This window comes from Bubalus kerabau, chromosome 6 (genome assembly GCF_029407905.1).
Source record: "Bubalus kerabau isolate K-KA32 ecotype Philippines breed swamp buffalo chromosome 6, PCC_UOA_SB_1v2, whole genome shotgun sequence".
Taxonomy (NCBI): Eukaryota; Metazoa; Chordata; class Mammalia; order Artiodactyla; family Bovidae; genus Bubalus; species Bubalus kerabau.
This window is the reverse complement of record NC_073629.1, coordinates 110,721,367-110,740,176: the sequence shown is the minus strand read 5'-3', so window position 1 is coordinate 110,740,176 and position 18,810 is coordinate 110,721,367. Positions and strand designations below refer to the sequence as shown.

Genomic DNA, 18,810 nt, shown 5'->3' with positions numbered 1-18,810 from the left:
ATCTCTGGGCAGGGAAGTTCCACGTGCCGAGTACAGCCAAAAAGCAAACAAACAAAAAATATGACTAGTCCGAACTGAAATGGGCTGTTAAGTGTAAAACACATACCAGAATTTAAAGGCTTAGTCTGAGAAAAAGTAAAATAGCTCATTAAAAAATGTTTTATATTAATTGTATGCTGAATGATAGCCTTTTGGGTCAAATAAAATATATTATTAAAGTAAATTCCATCTGTTTCTTTTTACTTTATTTAATTACATTTGTAGTTTGCATTACATTTCATTTCTATTTCATTACATTTCTATTGAAAGCACTAGTCTCCAGCCTGTCCTGATCCCAGACTGCTTGGCTGGGTCTCGATCCCCTTGGATCTTATTCCTTTCCACACAACTGGGAACTTTGTCACTGTTGGGGTCCTCTGCTGAAAAATAAATGGAATAGTTCTGTACCCACTTGATATGACATCATCTCCTACCTGGACTCCTTCCCACCGTTCCTTCCTGTTTGGGGGCCAGAACACTCCCTCCCCTCCTCCTCAGTGTCTGTTCTGTTGAAGTCCCGGAAGATACAGGGTCACTGGCCTAGACACAGAACTCCCCAGGAACCCTCCTATAGGCTGGAGCCACACTATTGCTAGGGTTAGGATAGCTGGCTAGAAAAGCCATGTCTTTTTCTTATTTTTCCTTCTTTCCTCTGTCTTGCTCCCTCCTCCTCCTCCCAACCTTCTCTTTTTAAAAAGTCTAATTCTTTTTAAAGAATTAGAGCAGCCGGCTCTGTTCAGCCTGACTGGTTTGTTATGGCTTATAATCTGCGCCAGGATTAATTAGCTAATTACTGACAAACGTCCGCTGGCAAGATTCTGCTCCAGCTTGTCAGCTTGAAGTGTTTAATTATTTTAATCATTTACTTTCATCTTCAAAATTTATGCTGCCAAGAGAGTTGCAGGGCATCTTTTAATTATGATTTGGGGTTTCTGATGGGCTATGTTCTGTTCCTGGGGATAGGGGATATTATGTTTTTTTTTTTTCATTAGTCTTCCACCAGGGCCTGTACACCTTCTACCCTCAGATCCTGGAGTCATGCTCCTTGGGTGGGAGGGAGGAGGGAGCCCAGATCACCTCTGAACACCGCCCATTCTGTAGCCCTAGAACATGATGTGCACAGGAGCATAATGGGAATTTGAATTTTCTGAGTTGCTATCGTGTGCTGGACACCATGCTAGATATTTCTATTATTTCACACGTGTGAGCATTTGTGAGCATAAAAAGTATGGAAACAGACTGAGAGCTGAACAAAGTGGTATGGGGCGATCACAGATGAGAAGAAAAGTATGGAATGGGTTTATTTACTAATTTGTCAATGGCCTAATTTAATTATAATAAAGTGAGGTTATTTAAATATAAAATAAAGCTCAGTGGTGTCACATACGTGTACATACGCACCCCACTGCCAGATAAGGTACGGGAGAGTCTCCCTCATGCCTCTTCCCAATCAAGACCTCCCAAAGGTAAGCACTTCTGACTTCTTTCACTATAGATTTTTTTTTCCTAATCTTCATTTTGATATAAATGGAATTATATGGTATGTCCTCTTTTATGTGTGATTCCTTCCACTAGACATTTTGTCTGTAAAAGGAAAGGTTATTTAATATAAATTGCAGCATGCATAAATGTGGGGGCTTCCCTGGTGGCTCAGAGGTTAATGTAATATAAATTATATTATAAATTTATGTATAAATATAAATCATCTTCCCTGACCAAGGTTTTGGTTTGGGTCCAGCTAAGAGATTCATCCCAAGTCCTTAGAGAGACTTTGCTTTGGTCTTCTTGCTTACTAGCATGGTCCTGAAAATGAGTTTAGATGTGACTTTTCTCCCTCATTCTCTCTCCTTCTCTACTTCCTCTTCTTCCCTCTCTTTCTCCTCCTCTCCTTTTTCTCCCCTCTGGCCATTAACACGCCTGGCACCATGTTCTATTAGGAAGTCATTTCTGAGCTTTAGTTCATGCTATTCGGGATGCAAATGGGTTTCCTAAAGACATGTGGTGTTCAGAGGGGGATTAAGAAGGGCAAAAGGTGGTCCCCTGTTATAAGCTGGATTCTGTCCTCCAAAAGAGGACTATTGAAGTCCTAGCCCTCAGTATATCAGAATGTGACTGGAGCCCTCAGTATATCCAAATTGTCTGGAGATAGGGTCTCCAACAGAGGTGACCAAGTTAGAACAAGGTCATTAGGGTCGGTGTCCTTATATAGAGGGGAAATCTGGACACAGGCATGCACAGGGAGAATGCCACGTGAAGTTGAAAACAGAGATGGGGTGATATTTCTACAAGCCAAGGAATGCCAGAGATTGCCAGCAAACCATCAGAGGCTGGGTAAGAGGCATGAAACAGATTTTCCCTCATAAGTGCTCAGAAGGAACAATCCTGCCTACACCCTGATCTCAGACTTCTAGATTCCTGGACTCTGAAATCATAAATTTTGGTTGTTGAAGCCACTTGGTCTGTGATGCTTTGTGAAAGTAGTTCTAGTGAGCTAATCTACCCCCAAAGGAAGCTCTGATTGGTTTTTCTGAATCTGTTTCATGGGACCAACAGCCACCTTTGCAGGCTTTTCTGGGCTGGAGCCACCAAGGGTTAACTCAGCCTCAGGCTTAGAATCACTGAGGCGACAGTTCAGGGCTAAGGGGCTGAAGAGAAGAGAAAGATCAACTTAATGAGATCAGTAATACCATTAATGAGACACCAGGCAACATCCAGGGTGCTTCTGTGATGGCTTACACCAGGGCAAGACAAGCTGAAGGGTGCCATGAAGGAGCCAGGCCATGCGGGTTCTGATGTGATGGGATCTGTCCTCTTGATGCCTTCCTTCCGCGGACCCAGAATGGGAATGGGAGTGGATGCACAAAGTCCAGGTGGCTTGGGACTCCTGCCCCCTTCTCTGGATTTGGGGCCTGATCCTCTGCACAGCAGGGCTTCCCCAGTGGCTCAGCGGTAAAGAATCTGCGGCAATGTAGGAGATGTGGGTTTGATCCCTGGATTAGAAAGATCCCCTGGAGGAGGAAATGGTAATCCACTCCAGGATTCTTGCCATGTCCAATCCCACAGACAGAGGAGCCTAGTGGGCTACAGTCCATGGGGTCACAAAGAGTCGAACACGACTGAGCACTCTGCACAGCATGACACTTTCTGACACATCTCATACCTGAATCCGCCCTCATACACATCTGCCTGCAGCCGTACCAGCCTTGGCAAAGGCACTCTGTATGTGTTGCCCTCCTCCCGCTCCCACCCACCTCTGAAGTCCCATCTGGAACAGTTTGCTTCATAGAAATGTGACTGAGTAACTTGCTAGCCTGTCTGGCAATTGCATAGGGAGCTTCCCGACCCAATCCTACACCTTCTTTCCCTGCTCTTTCATACTAGAAATCCCCCCACCGCTCACCCCTAAGGTCAGAACCAGGTTTCACTGCCTTCTACCAGAGCCAGAGACTCTGCCCAACAAGCTCCCTCCTCACCCTCAGCCGGGGGCTCCCCCTATTCTGTCCGTGCAGGACTGGGTGGGGTCTGTGTACCTGTTTCAGTCTGGGTCTCCTGTAACTAACCCTAGCTTATGATTTACATGATGAGGGGGTGTGGGCAGACCCCCACCATGAGCTGTCTTAGAATCTCAATCACAGGTGAGCATGAGGCCTGTGCCTGGGGTCTCATAAATGAAGTGAACAGTGAGGAGAGAAACAGGAAGGAAGCTGAGTTCTAGTCCCAGTTCTGCGTTTAGGGAAAGCCAATTTGCTCCCAAGTATCAACTGACTTCTAAGTTTCACCTGAAAAATTAGGACAGTAATCTCTATCTTACAGGATTGTGAAGATTAAGTAAGTATAGAAGAAAAGTCACTCGGTTGTGTCCGACTCTTTGCGACCCCCTGAATATACAGTCCGTGTAATTCTCCAGGCTAGAATACTGGAGTGGGTAGCCTTTCCCTTCTCCACAGGATCTTCACAACCCAGGGATGGAACCCAAAGTTGCTCAGTCGTGTCTGACTCTTTGCGATCCCATGGACTGTAGCCTACCAAGCTCTGAGGAGCCTCTCAGTCTATGGAATTTTCCAGGCAAGAGTACTGGAGTGGGTTGCCATTTCCTTCTCCAGCTCCTGCATTGCAGGTGGATTCTTTACCAGCTGAGCCACCAGGGACGCCTTAGGTAAGTATATAAAATATACATTGCATGTGGTATATACATACAATGGACTATTATTCAGCCTTAAGGAGGAAGGAAAATTTTTTAATGTTTTTAAAACTTTTTACTTTATCTTTGGCTGCGCTGGGTCTCCGTTGCTTCAAGTGGGCTTTCTTGAGTTGCAGCAAGCAGGGACTACTCTCTAGTTGCCGTGATGGCTTCTCTTGTTGCGGGTTGGAGCACAGGCTCTAAGGACTCGGGCTTCAGGAGTTGTGGCCACGGGCTCAGCAGTTCGGCTCACAGGCTTTGTTGTTCTGTGGCCTGTGGGATCTTCTAGGACTAGGGATCGAACCTGTGTCTCCTGCATTGACAGGTGGATTATTAACCCCTGGGCCAGCAAGGAAGTCCCAGGAAGAAAATTTTGACACGTGTTACAGCGTGAATAAACCTTAAGTATATTTCACCTAAGTGAAACAAGTCAGTTATATGAAGTAGGCAAATCCATGGAGATAATGTGAAATGGTGGCTGTCAGGGGCTGAGGAGGGTGCGGAGTTATGGTTGATGGGTACAGAGGTTTTTAAGCAACATGAAAAGAGTTCTGGAGCTGGTTAGTGGTGATGGTTACATGACAATGTGAGTGTGAGAAGAGGGAAGGGAGTCCAATAGGAAAGGATAAAAGTGTGGGAGTTGCAAGTGAGACATCTGGGCAGGAGACAGACTAGTGAGTTGGAAGAACATGACTTGGACACATATGAGATTTATAGATTAAAGCAGAAGCAGATTGGAGCCTGCCCCAGCATTTGAAGGGTGGGTGGAGGAAGTGGAGAACAGGACCAAGAATGAGACCTCACAAAGGAGGGAGGGAATGAGCACAGAGCCTTGTCATAGAAGCTAAGGGAGGAGAGGGTCTCAGGAGAAACACAAAGTCCACAGTGTCAAGTGTTTCAGACAAGTGATGAGAAAGGCCATTGGGATTGACATTTATACTTACTGGTAACTCTGTCAAGAGTGGTGGGGCGGGGACTTCCCAGGTGGTCCAGTGGTTAAGAATCCCCCTTCCAATGCAGGGAATGCTGCTTCAATCTTTGATGGGGAACTAAGATCCCTCATGCCCCGGGGGAAACCACTAAGCCTGTGTGCCCTGGAGCCTGTGCTCCACAACAAGAGAAGCCTACGCACTGCGCTCCGCAACAGAGACCCAAGAGTGGCGCGGCAGAAGCCAGGTAGCCAGGCGTGGAAGACAGACTGGAAGGGGAGAAAGTATCCATTGACCTCAACTATTCTTGCAAGAATTTTGGGAGCAAAGGGAAGGAGGGATTTGAATAACAGCTTGAGGAGAGATAAGCCTGTTTGGCAATGGAGAAAACCTAGGCAAGTTTATAGGCTAAAGAAGGGGCAGTAGAGGGAGAAGACGCAGATCTAAGAAACAGAAAGGTAAAGGACTGATCTAGGACCGGATTTGTCCAGACTTGCTAGGAACATCCCCCGCCCACCCTTTGTGTGCAGTGACAGAATCAAGACCAATTCAAGCTCCACCCGTGCTGACCAGAGGGTACCCCTTTGTTCTTTGACATGAACAGATGCAGTTGTGTCAAGACTGTGAAAGCGTGTGATTGTGTGCCTGGCTACACATGTGGCTGACCACATACACCCTCACGCCCACACTCAGACTTACATATACCTTTCCAACACACTATTAGTACACAATGAGTGCGTGCTCAGTCGCTTCAATTGTGTCCGACTCTTTGCGACACCATGGACTGTAGCCTGCCAGGCTCTTCTGTCCATGGAACTCTCCAGGCAAGAATGCTGGAGTGGGTTGCATGCCCTCCTCCAGGGGATCTTCCCAACCCAGGGATCAAACTCACATCTCTTACATCTCCTGCATTGGCAGGTGGGTTCTTTACCACTAATGCCACCTGGGAAGGCCAGTACACAATAGATATAACTTGTATCTGGGATTTTTGTTGAACATTCCATTTTATGTTCTTCAAAAGGTTGTGAGGATCAAGTAAATGTGATATAAAACTATGAATAATACAATTATTGTGTGTGTGTGTGTGCTCAGTCACTCAGTAGGCAGGGAGGCAGAGAGATAGAAGCAGGTCTGGAAGAACAGACCTCTCTCCTCTCCTTCCTTGTCTATCTCTCTCCAGATGCCCAGGGGTTTGCACTCCCATGTCCCTGAGCAGAAGCTGAGGATCCTCTGAACCACAGCTCCTGTCCTCAGAGAGCCTTCAGCCCTCAGGCCAATGCCATAGTCATCAAAAACATCTCATAGGGGGGACTTCCCTGGTGGTCCAGTAGTTAAGAATCGTCGTGCAATGCAGGAGATGCAAGTTTGATTTCTGACCAGGGAATAGATCCCACATGCCTCAGAGGAACTAAGCCTGCATGTTGTGACTGGAGAGTCCATACCCACAATGCAAAGTCCTACCTGCTGCAACTAAGACCTGACGCAGACAAATAAATAAATATATATATTTTTAAAGCCATCTCATAGGACGTCTGCACAAACTCAGCTGCCTCAGGCCCCTTTCTCCTTTCCTGGTTTCACTGCTGCACGCCCTGCAAGCGAGCGGTATGTAGTGGATCCCCATGTGGGTGATGAAAACAGTGAGTTCAGGGAGAGGAAGGACTTTATCCTGGGAGTGCATGTTTGGCAAGCTGTCATCTGGGCCTCAGCCTTGCTCAAGGCCTTTCACAAGCCCCCAGTCAGTTTCCAGTCATTCTCCATAACAGCTGCTTCAACCCTCTTGTCCACATCTCCACCACCCCCTGGCTTCACTCTCAGAACATCATTTCACCTCTTTCTTTGCAGAGATCACAAATAGATGAGAGACCACCAGAAGCAAAACTTTGAACTTCCTAAACCCCTGCCAGTAGAAACCTACTCACATTTGTTCTCATTCTTACTTCCTCCCATCTCAGCAGTGTCCACAGCTAATTGCTGACTGATTGATTCTCACTCCCACCTCTTCCAGAAACTTTCTCCATCAACTATCTCCCCATCTCCTGCATCTTCAGTCCCTTGCTCTTTACTTGATTCTTCTCTTCGTGTAGAAATATGCTCATATTTCTTTCATCCTAAGAAATAAGTTATTCTTCTATACAGCATTTTCTTCTATCTGTCACCCTGTCTCTCTCTTGTTCATTAGCCAATTTTCTTGGATTGTCTCCACTCACGTCTCCTCCTCTTACTACACCCCTTCATTTCCCATATCACTGCAGTCTTCTGCATAAGATCTCATGACCTTTCCACCCACAAACAACTGCCCATCAGGGGCACCAGCCATTGCTTTTGAGTTAGACCCAGTGTCCACTCCCCAGTCCCTGTAGGTGGAACCTTTGGCAGCATGCGATATTGTTGACCTTCTCTAATTCTTGGAACGCTCTCTCCCTGGTTATCTTCTCTCTTTGCAAGTATTGACTCTCTTTCACCATCTTCTTACCTCTCTGACCACTCATTATTGGCCTCTTCTTTCTATATTCTTAAACTTTCCATGTCTGATCAATATTAATTCTGTAGCTTCTACCTCCTAAAGATTTCTAAAAGAACTCCACTTCTCTTCTTCCTAACAGACATTCAGCTTTAATCTAAATTCAAACAACACCTCCCTAACAGGTTCCTTGGGCTCACTCTAATCTGTTCTAATTTACGCTTGCAGAATCTCAGTTCTCTGACTAGGGATTGAACTCCGGGCCACAGCACTGAAAGCCCAGAATCCTAACCACTAGGCCACCAGGGAACTCCCTAAGTGATCTTTTTAAAATGAAAATCTGACCATGCGTGTGTGTACAACTAAGTAGCTTCAGTTGTGTTCAACTCTTTGCAACCTTATGGATTGAAACCCAGCAGGCTCCTCTGTCCTTGGGATTCTCCAGGCAAGAATACTGGAACGGGTTGCCATGCCCTCCTCCAAGGGATCTTCTCAACCCAGGGATCGAACCCGTGTCTCTTAAGTCTCCTGCACTGACAGGCGACTTCTTTACTGCTGAGCCACCAGGGAAGCCCAAATCTGACTATATCTTTTTTTAAATTATATTAATTAATTAATTAATTTGGCTGTGTGAAATGAAAATATCTCCTGCCATATCAATAAACAAGAAATGTCACAGCCATCAGTGATTTCTGGCCTTCAAATGTGAAGGAGGGCCCCCTAAACTGGGATCCAGCGGATGCTGCCACCCCCACCTGTGATTGCTGAGGAGCTGGGGGGATGCAAGAAGCAAAGTGAGCAAGGAAACAGGATTCGCCCTAGACAGCCGAGGAGACTATGAAAGGAATGAATTCAGTGAGCCCAGAGGCCTGCATCTTCCCATACACAGAATGCTGAATTCCTTAACTTGATACCTGATCTTTGACGTTCAGACTGCCTGCTCTCTTTGTTGCATTCTTGTATATTGCCTGACTTCCCCTCCTGCCTCCTCGGAGCAGTTTTCTCTGAGCTACTGAGACCCTGTCTCCCAGGCTCAGAGTCCTAAACTTTACCACCAAATAAATAACTCTCTTCTTTCAGGTTGTGACTATACTTTTCAGTCGACAGCTGTGTCAGGTCTTGGTTGCAGCCCGTGGGATCTTCACTGAGTCCTGCGGGATTTTTCATCGTGGCTCTTTAGTTTGGTTTGTGGGCTTCAGTAGTTGTGACTCAGACTTAGTTGCTCTGCAGCATGTGGGATCTTAGTCCCCTGACCAGGGATCAAACCTCTGTCCCCTGCCTTGCAAGCCAGATTCTTCACCACTGGACCACCAGGAAAGTCCAAAAATCTGACTATATTTTTTGCTGCATAAAATTATTCATTAGCCTCTCCTTGTCCATAAAGATAAAACCCAAATTCTGAAAGAGTGCTCAAGGGGGTCCTCTGTGCTCGGATCCCACCCTCCCCTGTACCTCTTCTCTCAAACCTACCCCTTTGCCTTCTACATGCTCTCTCTGTTCAGTTGAACTGTTTTAACCTCCTCAAATACAGCAGGATTAGGGCATTTGAACATCTTTGGGCATTTAAGCATGGTCCTCTGTCTGCCTAGGACACCCTCCCCTCCCCTCACTTCCTCTCTTTAACCTAAGTATTGTCCTTCTGGGCTCAACTCAGCCATCACTTTCTCCTTAAACCCACTTCCCATCCATCCATTTATTCATTTGTCCATTTATTCAGTGAGGGTGGCCACTTGTAAATTTTAACAACCTCAAGAAGATTGTTCAGTCCACCTATGAATCCTCTAGGGAAGGGAGGAAAGTGGGGAAAGAGAACTGCAGGGTCCTAATGATTTAATGAGAGTCAAAGCTACTGAGAAAACAAGGATTTGCTGAACCAAGATTGACAATGTGTGTGTGCTAAGCCGTTTCAGTCGTGTCTGACTCCATGCAACCCCATGGACTGTAGCCTGCCAGGTTCCTCTGTCCACGGGATTCTCCAGGCAAGAAAACTGAAGTGGGTTGCCATGCCCTCCTCCAGGGGGTCTTCCCAACCCTGAGACTGAACCCACGTCTCTTACCTATCCTGCACTGGCAGGCAGCATTTTTTTTTTACCACTGGGGCCACCTCCGAAGCGCCTAGAATAACACAATAGAAAATGCTACATAGAATAATAGAAAGTCAAGAAGAGCTATGGGATTCCTGCCATGTATGTTTTAGTTAGAGGTTCTCCTCTGGCTGTAGTAAACTTACAAAGGGCCTGGAGAGAATCCTAGGCTGACCAGGAAAGCAGACTTAATAACAAGTCACAGTTACTGGGCACTAGCGCCATTAGCGGAGAAGGCAATGGCACCCCACTCCAGTACTCCTGCCTGGAAAATCCCATGGACGGAGGAGCCTGGCGGGCTGCAGCCCATGGGGTCACTAAGAGTCAGACAAGACTGAGCAACTTCCCTTTCACTTTTCACTTTCATGCTTGGGGGAGGAAATGGCAACCCACTCCAGTGTTCTTGCCTGGAGAATCCCAGGGACGAGGGAGCCTGGTTGGCTGCAGTCTGTGGGGTCGCACAGAGTCGGACACGACTGAAGCGACTTAGCAGCAGTAGCAGCAGCAGCAGTGGTACTAAATGAAGCGTGTAATATATATTATCTAACAATCCTTGTGTGTCCAAAAAAAAGTGTTAGGCTGGCCAAAAAGTTTGTTCCAGTTTTTCTGTGATGTCATACAAGAAAACCCGAACGAACTTTATGGCCAAGCCAATGTTATTAGTCTCATTTTGCAGAGGAGGAAACAAGATTTAGAAGGTTAGGTGGTTTGCACAAATTCTCATAGTGAATTAGTGGCAGAGTGGCAGACTCAAAGTTCACACGTAAGCCTGCCTGAACCCAAAGTCAAGTTCTCGATCTTAACATTCTTCTGCCCACAGTTACTACTAAGGTGGGTTTAGAGGGAGGTGCAAATGTGCGAAGGAGATGGGGAGCCCGTTGGTAGTTCCCACACTTAATGTCTCCATGGTACCCATCCTGTGTGTGCCGATGGGTTGACAACTTACACAGCAGCTGGTTTGCTCGGAGGAGATCCCTTTAATTAAAATAGCGCAAAGGGAGAGCGGCGCACAAACCGTGTCAGCAGGTAATTAATACAAAGGAGAGCCCAGGCACACACAAATGCTCAGCCTCTACCTGTCAGAACCCAGCTTCACTCATACTCCCAGCCCAAAGTTGCCACTTTGTCCCTCTGGCCACGAGCTGTCTCCCTTCTGCTTACCTGCCTTCCTGGGAAAGGGAAGAACTGTCCTCTGGGGCCAGAACCTGGGCTACCACTCTTACCGGACTCTGACCACTCAACTTCCATTCTCTCTCTTTCTCTCTTTTTTTTTTTTTTAATTTTTTGGCCTCTCTGTACAGTATGTGGGATCTTAGTCCCTCCACCGAAGATCAAACCCATGCTTTTTGCAGTAGAAGCACAGTGTTTTAAAAAACATTTATTTGGCTGTATCAGGTCTTACTTGCTGTGCTTGGGATCTTCATCGCATACTGTGGACCTTTAGTTGCAGCCCGTGGGCTCTCGAGTTTCGGTGTACATGGGTTTAGTTGCTCTAGGGCATGTATGTATGCTCAGTCAAGTCTGACTCTTTGCAACTCCAACTCTTAAAAGTAGCCAGCCAGCTCCTCTGACCATGGAATTTTCCAGGCAAGAATACTGGACTGAGTTGCCATTTCCTCCTAAAGGGAATCTTTCCGACCCAGGGATCAAACCCAAGTCTCTAGGGTCTCCTGCATTGCCAGGCAGATTCTTAACCACTGGACCACCAGGGAAGTCCCTCAACCTCCTCTTAACTGTCCATGTCTCCAGGAGATCCAGAAGCCAGGGTGAGCCAGAGATAAGCCATCCACAGCCTAGGAGTTCGGGGCATCATCTGTGAGGAAGTAGTCTTTGCCAGGCTCTGCCCCATCAAGCTGATCCTGCCTTATCTCCCAGGGCAGGGGTCTTGAGTCAGCCTGCTTCTGTATACACTGTATTGGAAAAAACTGAACCCATTCTCACCTCTGCCTCTGCCCAGGTTTGGGCTTGCTTCTCTATGGAACCAACAGCCTGGCCCTGAAGCTCACTGCTCTGGGGTCCTGACCTCCTTCCTGTCCTTTCTCTCATTTCATTATCACCATATTCCCAGCAGGTACACTGCAAAAGAACATTTCTCCATTACATAGATGAAATGAAAAGTAGCAAGGTAGCTGTTCAAGAGCAAGAGAAGTTTTCCTTTCTTTGTTCAAAGGCTGTGCTTTTCTGGGATTCCAGCCATTGGTTCAGCTATATCTTGCTTTTCTGTTTTTTTTTTTTTTAACAAACTTTATTTTTAATAACTTTAGAATTACAGAACAGTTAGAAAAGATAGTACTGGGCGTTCCTGTATACTCCTTACTCAGTTTCCCCATTATTGCATTTTATATTGCCAGCTGTATCTGTCAAAACCAAGAAACTGATGCTGTGTACCTGGCTTTAATCAGGTTTTTAAAAAAAATCTCCCTTAGAGATGAACTCTAAATTTCTCTCTTCTCTATCCAGAGATCCAGTGAAGAATGTTCAGTTCAGTTCAGTCGCTTAGTCGTATCCGAATCTTTGCGACCCCATGGCTTGCAGCATGCCAGGCCTCCCTGTCCATCACCAACTCCCGGAAATTACTCAAATTGATGTCCATTGAGTCGGTGATGCCATCCAACCATCTCATCCTCTGTCATTCCCTTCTCCTCTTGCCTTCAATCTTGCCCAGCATCAGGGTCTTTTCAAATAAGTCAGCTCTTTGCATCAGGTGGCCAAAGTATTGGAGTTTCAGCTTCAGCATCAGTCCTTCCAATGAACATTCAGGACTAATGTCCTTTAAGATGGACTGGTTGGATCGCCTTGCAGTCCAAGGGACGCTTGCAATTGGCCTCTTCAGTGACATCATAGTTCTCCTGCATCCCTACTCTGCCCAAACCACCACCACCACCCCCAGAAAAAACCAGACAGACCATCCAAGGAGGAACAGCTCCAGGGTCAGAGGCTCAAACTCACAGACAGCGTCCTTCAGGTACCCCACTCAACAAGCTCCTCTTTGTATAAGCCCACAGATGTACCTCTTGCCCACAAGCACTGCCTTTCCTGCTAATTTCTTCACTAATTCTATTAATCCTTGTGGGCACCCACCCAGTATCAACTCTATCCTTAAAGCTCTCAACTGGATTCAATGCAGGAAATATTTACTGATAACATAGAAACAATTCCAATCCAGTTCCTGACCTTGAACAGCTCTTGGTCTTTTGGGAGAATTAGACACCTCTGCCTATGATTACAATAACTGTTAGTAAGTGAAGCAGTGTAGCACAGTGGTTAAGTGCTTGAAGTCTTTAATCAGAAAGCTCTGTGACTTGGGGTTAATGACATTAGTTTCCATGAGCATCAGCTCTCTTAACTCAAAAAGCAGCATAGTAGGACCTACTTCATAAAGTGTTTATAATCATTTAATTAAAAAAATCAGGGGGTTTCCCTGGTGGTCCAGTGGCTAAGGCTCCATGCTCCCAAAGCAGGGGGCCAGGGGTTCAATCCCTGGTCAGGGAAGTAGATCCCATATGCTGCAACTAAGACCTAACACGGCCAAAGAAATAAATAAAAACAAATATAAAAAAATCAATAATATCATTTATGAAGTAGTTACTATATGCCAGGCATTATGCCAATTGTTTCACCTTTTTTAAAGTCAAGGCTTACAAATAAAAACTTACTTGCCTTTACAGTCAAAGATGAAGAAGAGGGTGGCCTGAATCAAAGAATGATTTGGAGAAGGAAAGATGGATTTAAAAAACATTTTGTTCAAGAAGGAGGAGACATATATATACCTAAGGATGTATACCTGTGGATATGTATCTATGGATGATTCATGTTGATGTATGGCAGAAACCAACATAACATTGTAAAGCAATTATCCTCCAATTAAAAATAAATAAAAGAAAACATAAAACACCTAAAACTAAAAACTAATAGTAACAAAAAATTAAAAACATTTTATAAGTAAGTAACCTATTGGATTTAGGGACAGGGAATTGAGCATGATGTCCAGATATGTAGCCTGGGCCCCTGAGTCGATGGTGGTGTCAGTTATTGTGAGAGGAAAGTGGAGGAGGAGCAGGTTTGGAGATGGTAGTGAATTCTCTTTGAGCACGGTGCATTGAAGGAATATTTGGGACATGCAAATAGAGATTCCTTCAGACAGCTGTATATATGGGTCCAGGTCAAGAATAAAAATAAAGTCCTTTGAAGCATCAGTTTATAGATGATAGTTGAAACCATTTGTGTAGATATGACTTCCCAAGTAGAATCAAAAAAGAAGATGATGAAGAAGGAGACAGAATTAGAAGGGACCACAATACTTGAAGGCGGGAGGAGAAGGGGACAACAGAGGATGAGATGGTTGGATGGCATCACTGACTCAATGGACATGAATTTGAGTAATTTCTGGGAGTTAGTGATGGACAGGGAAGCCTGATGTGCTGCAGTCTATGAGGGTGCAAAGAGTCGGACATGACTGAGCGACTGAACTGAACTGAACGGAACAATATTTAAGGGGTAAATAAAGGAATAGTTTGTGAAGAGATGAAAAATTTTTTTAAATATTTGGAAACATTTTTAACTTTGTTGTTTCTTATATCTTACACTTTCCTTCTGGATTTAATGTCTTTCTTGCTAATGAATATCCTTTGACAATTATTTTAGCAAGAGCTGTTTTTGTAGACTTTTTGAAATAACTGTATTTTGCTCTCACCATTTTGTAATGGGTCAGCCAGCTATAGAACTATAAGTAGACAGTTATTTTCTCTCAGCATTTTGATATTATTCCATTGCCTTCTAGCATATACTGTTGCTGTTGAGCAGTTTGTGTTAGTTACCTAGTCATGTCTGACTCTTTGTGACCCCATGGACTGTAGCCCACCAGTCCCTTCTGTTCATGGAATTCTCCAGGCAGGAATGCTGGAATAGGTAGCCATGCCCTTCTCCAGGGGATCTTCCTGACCCAATTCTTCACCACCTGAGCCACCAGGGAAACACTGTTTACAAGTCTACTGTTGGTCTAATTGCCATTCCTTCTGATATATCTTATCTTCTCTTTTTGGTAGCTTTTAAGATTTTCTATTTTTCCATCATGTTCTCTAGTTTCACTGTGATGTATTGGGTGTGATTCTATTAATTTATCTTGCTTGAGACACAATATTTAACTTCAATCTGATAATTCATATCATTCATCCAATTCTGAGAATTATTAGCCATTATCTCTCCTGATACTGTCTTTCCCTCATTCTCTCTGTCCTCTCCTTCTGGAATTCCTATTAGATGCATTTTGAAGCTTACCATACTATTATCTGAGTCTTTTAACTTTTTTTCCCAGATACTTATTTTGTTGTCCTAAATCATGTTTTTTTTTATCCCCCACTGATCTATGTGTTATGTGTTAGAATTCAACAATTCTCTCTTCAGTTATATCTAGTCAACTGTTTAACTCATCTACTGAATTATTTTTTTCAAAGACTACAATTTCTAGTTTTAGAACTTATTTTAAATTCACAGTTAATTTTTAAATAATGTCTTACTTATGCCTCATATATTTTAGCTTCTTTCTCTCTTTGAGCATTTAAAAATCCTATTTGATTATTCTATTATCTCTGCTTTGCAGAGTCCCTCCCTCTCTCTCTTTTTTTTGGTGAAGTATAGCTGCCTTACAATGTCATGTTAGTCGCTGCTGTACAGCAAAGTGAATCAGCTACACATATACATATATCCCTTCTTTTTTGGATTTCCTTCCCATTTAAGTCACCACAGAGCACTGAGTAGAGTTCTCTGTGCTATACAGTCAGTTCTCATTAGTTATCTATTTTATACATAATAGTGTATATATATATATATATATATTGGGCTTTCCAGTGGCACAATGGTAAAGAATCTGCCTGTCAAGCAGGAGATGTGAATCCGATCCCTGGGTCAGGAAGATCCACTGGAGTAGGAAATGGCAACCTGCTCCAGGACTCTTGCCTGGAAAATCCCATGGAGAGAGGAGCCTGGCAGGCTACAGTCCAGGGGGTTGCAAAGAGTTGGACACAACTGAGCAATAAGCAGGAAGTATATAAGACTGTCTCTTATGGTATTTGATTCCCTTAGTTGCTTTGTGATTTTTATTTGTGACATCTTCTGGGAAATTTTCCCCCGTAGGTGTCTATAAACAACCTGGGTTATGTACTACGTTGCGGATTGCCTGTGACCACTGTAGTCCATCGGATCTGGATCAATTTTTTTCTTAGGCTGAAGCTATTTTGACATTAGGGTTTCTGTATCGGGAAGTTAATGCAGAATTTTAGTCCTCTAAGCACATATTGCTCAGGCCAGGGTTTCAGATTCCTCACAGTTGACATGAATAGTTTTCTTAAGCTGGACTAAGTGGCCCATTTCCACTTCTGTCCGTATCCTCCAGGCAATGGGCAGGTAGAGCTCTGTAAGCCTAAATTACCAGACAATATAGCTCTTTCCTTCCCTCAGCTTTATGCAGAGAGCCCAATCCTAGCCAGTGGTCTTGACTCTTGCCCCAACATCTAATGTTGTAAGTCCAGCCCCAAAGCCTAGATTTCGACATCTTCATGGGCAACAGAACTTTGACTCCACCTCATCACTGAAGTACTTTGTAGTGTTGTTTTGATACTTGAAAATTTATCTTTGTTGCTTTCAAGCTCAGCTACACACATTTTTATAATTGGAAGGAAAAAACCTAAAGCCTTCTATCCCACATTTCTATGGTTTTAGAGCAGAATGCCAGGTCAATCTGACTTCTTAAGTAGAAATGCTAGGAAGACATTATTACAAATGTATAAGAACATAGAGACAAAGATGTCTCAAAGACAATAGAGAAACAGGTTTCAAGAAAGGGAATCAAGTGTATTATTCAAATATAGCATTGTAGACAAATGAAATGAGAACTGACTGAAAAGCATTAAATTTGAAGATATAAAGTTCATTGATTACCCTAGTGAGAACCATTTCATGGAAAAGGGGAGACAAAATCCTAATTAATTGTAGTGATCTAAGAAGTGACCTGCCTCTTGAGAAACCTATATGCAGGTCAGGAAGCAACAGTTAGAACTGGACATGGAACAACAGACTGGTTCCAAATAGGAAAAGGAGTACATCAGATCAGATCAGATCAGTCGCTCAGTCGTGTCCGACTCTTTGCAACCCCATGAATCACAGCACGCCAGGCCTCCCTGTCCATCACCAACTCCCGGAGTTCACTGAGACTCACGTCCATCGAGTCAGTGATGCCATCCAGCCATCTCATCCTCTGTCGTCCCCTTCTCCTCTTGCCCCCAATCCCTCCCAGCATCAGAGTCTTTTCCAATGAGTCAACTCTTCGCATGAGGTGGCCAAAGTACTGGAGTTTCAGCTTTAGCATCATTCCTTCCAAAGAAATCCTGGGGCTCATCTCCTTCAGAATGGACTGATTGGATCTCCTTGCAGTCCGAGGGACTCTCAAGAGTCTTCTCCAACACCACAGTTCAAAAGCATCAATTCTTCGGCGTTCAGCCTTCTTCACAGTCCAACTCTCACATCCATACATGACCACTGGAAAAACCATAGCCTTGACTAGATGGACCTTTTTTGGCAAAGTAATGTCTCTGCTTTTGAATATGCTATCTAGGTTGGTCATAACTTTCCTTCCAAGGAGTAAGTGTCTTTTAATTTCATGGCTGCAGTCACCATCTGCAGTGATTTTGGAGCCCAGAAAAATAAAGTCTGACACTGTTTCCACTGTTTCCCCATCTATTTCCCATGAAGTGGTAGGACCGGATGCCATGACCTTCGTTTTCTGAATGTTGAGCTTTAAGCCAACTTTTTCACTGTCCACTTTCACCTTCATCAAGAGGCTTTTTAGTTCTTCTTCACTTTCTGCCATAAAGGTGGTGTCATCTGCATATCTGAGGTTATTGATATTTCTCCCGGCAATCTTGATTCCAGTTTGTGTTTCTTCCAGTCCAATGTTTCTCATGATGTACTCTGCATATAAGTTAAATAAGTAGGGTGACAATATACAGCCTTGACGAACTCCTTTTCCTATTTGGAACCAGTCTGTTGTTCCATGTCCAGTTCTAACTGTTGCTTCCTGACTTGCATACAAATTTCTCAAGAGGCAGATCAGGTGGTCTGGTATTCCCCTCTCTTGAAGAATTTTCCACAGTTTATTGTGATCCACACAGTCAAAGGCTTTGGCATAGTCAATAAAGCAGAAATAGATGTTTTTCTGGAACTCTCTTGCTTTTTCCATGATCCAGCGGATGTTGGCAATTTGATCTCTGGTTCCTCTGCCTTTTCTAAAACCAGCTTGAACATCAGGAAGTTCACGGTTCACATATTGCTGAAGCCTGGCTTGGAGAATTTTGAGCATTACTTTACTAGCATGTGAGATGAGTGCAATTGTGCGGTAGTTTGAGCATTCTTTGGCATTGCCTTTCTTTGGGATTGGAATGAAAACTGATCTTTTCCAGGCCTGTGGCCACTGCTGAGTTCTCCAAATTTGCTGGCATATTGAGTGTAGCACTTTCACAGCATCATCTTTCAGGATTTGGAATAGTTCAACTGGAATTCCATTACCTCCACTAGCTTTGTTCGTAGTGATGCTTTCTAAGGCCCACTTGACTTCACATTCCAGGATGTCTGGCTCTAGGTCAGTGATCACACCATTGTGATTATCTGGGTCGTGAAGATCTTTTTTGTATAGTTCTTCCATGTATTCTTGCCATCTCTTCTTAATATCTTCTGCTTCTGTTAGGTCCATACCATTTCTGTCCTTTTTCGAGCTCATCTTTGCATGAAATGTTCCTTTGGTATCTCTGATTTTCTTGAAGAGATCCCTAGTCTTTCCCATTCTGTTGTTTTCCTCTATTTCTTTGCATTGATCGCTGAAGAAGGCTTTCTTATCTCTTCTTGCTATTCTTTGGAACTCTGCATTCAGATGCTTATATCTTTCCTTTTCTCCTTTGCTTTTCTCTTCTCTTCTTTTCACAGCTATTTGTAAGACCTCCCCAGACAGCCATTTTGCTTTTTTGCATTTCTTTTCTATGGGAATGGTCTTGATCCCTGTCTCCTGTACAATGTCACAAACCTCATTCCATAGTTCATCAGGCGCTCTATCTATCAGATCTAGGC

At 44.2% G+C, this 18,810-nt stretch overlaps 1 long non-coding RNA gene across 1 annotated transcript in view; it reads right to left on the bottom strand.

Moving 5' to 3' along the window:
- Positions 1–261: 261 nt before the first annotated feature.
- LOC129656312 (uncharacterized) overlaps positions 262–18,810 on the bottom strand; it is a 33,682-nt gene continuing 15,133 nt past the window's right edge. Inside the window, exons 3-4 of the long non-coding RNA XR_008716319.1 lie at positions 2,727–2,997; positions 262–419 (exon numbers count right to left, since the gene is read on the bottom strand). This is a non-coding gene — a long non-coding RNA (uncharacterized LOC129656312). The remainder of the gene's footprint in view (positions 420–2,726; positions 2,998–18,810) is intronic.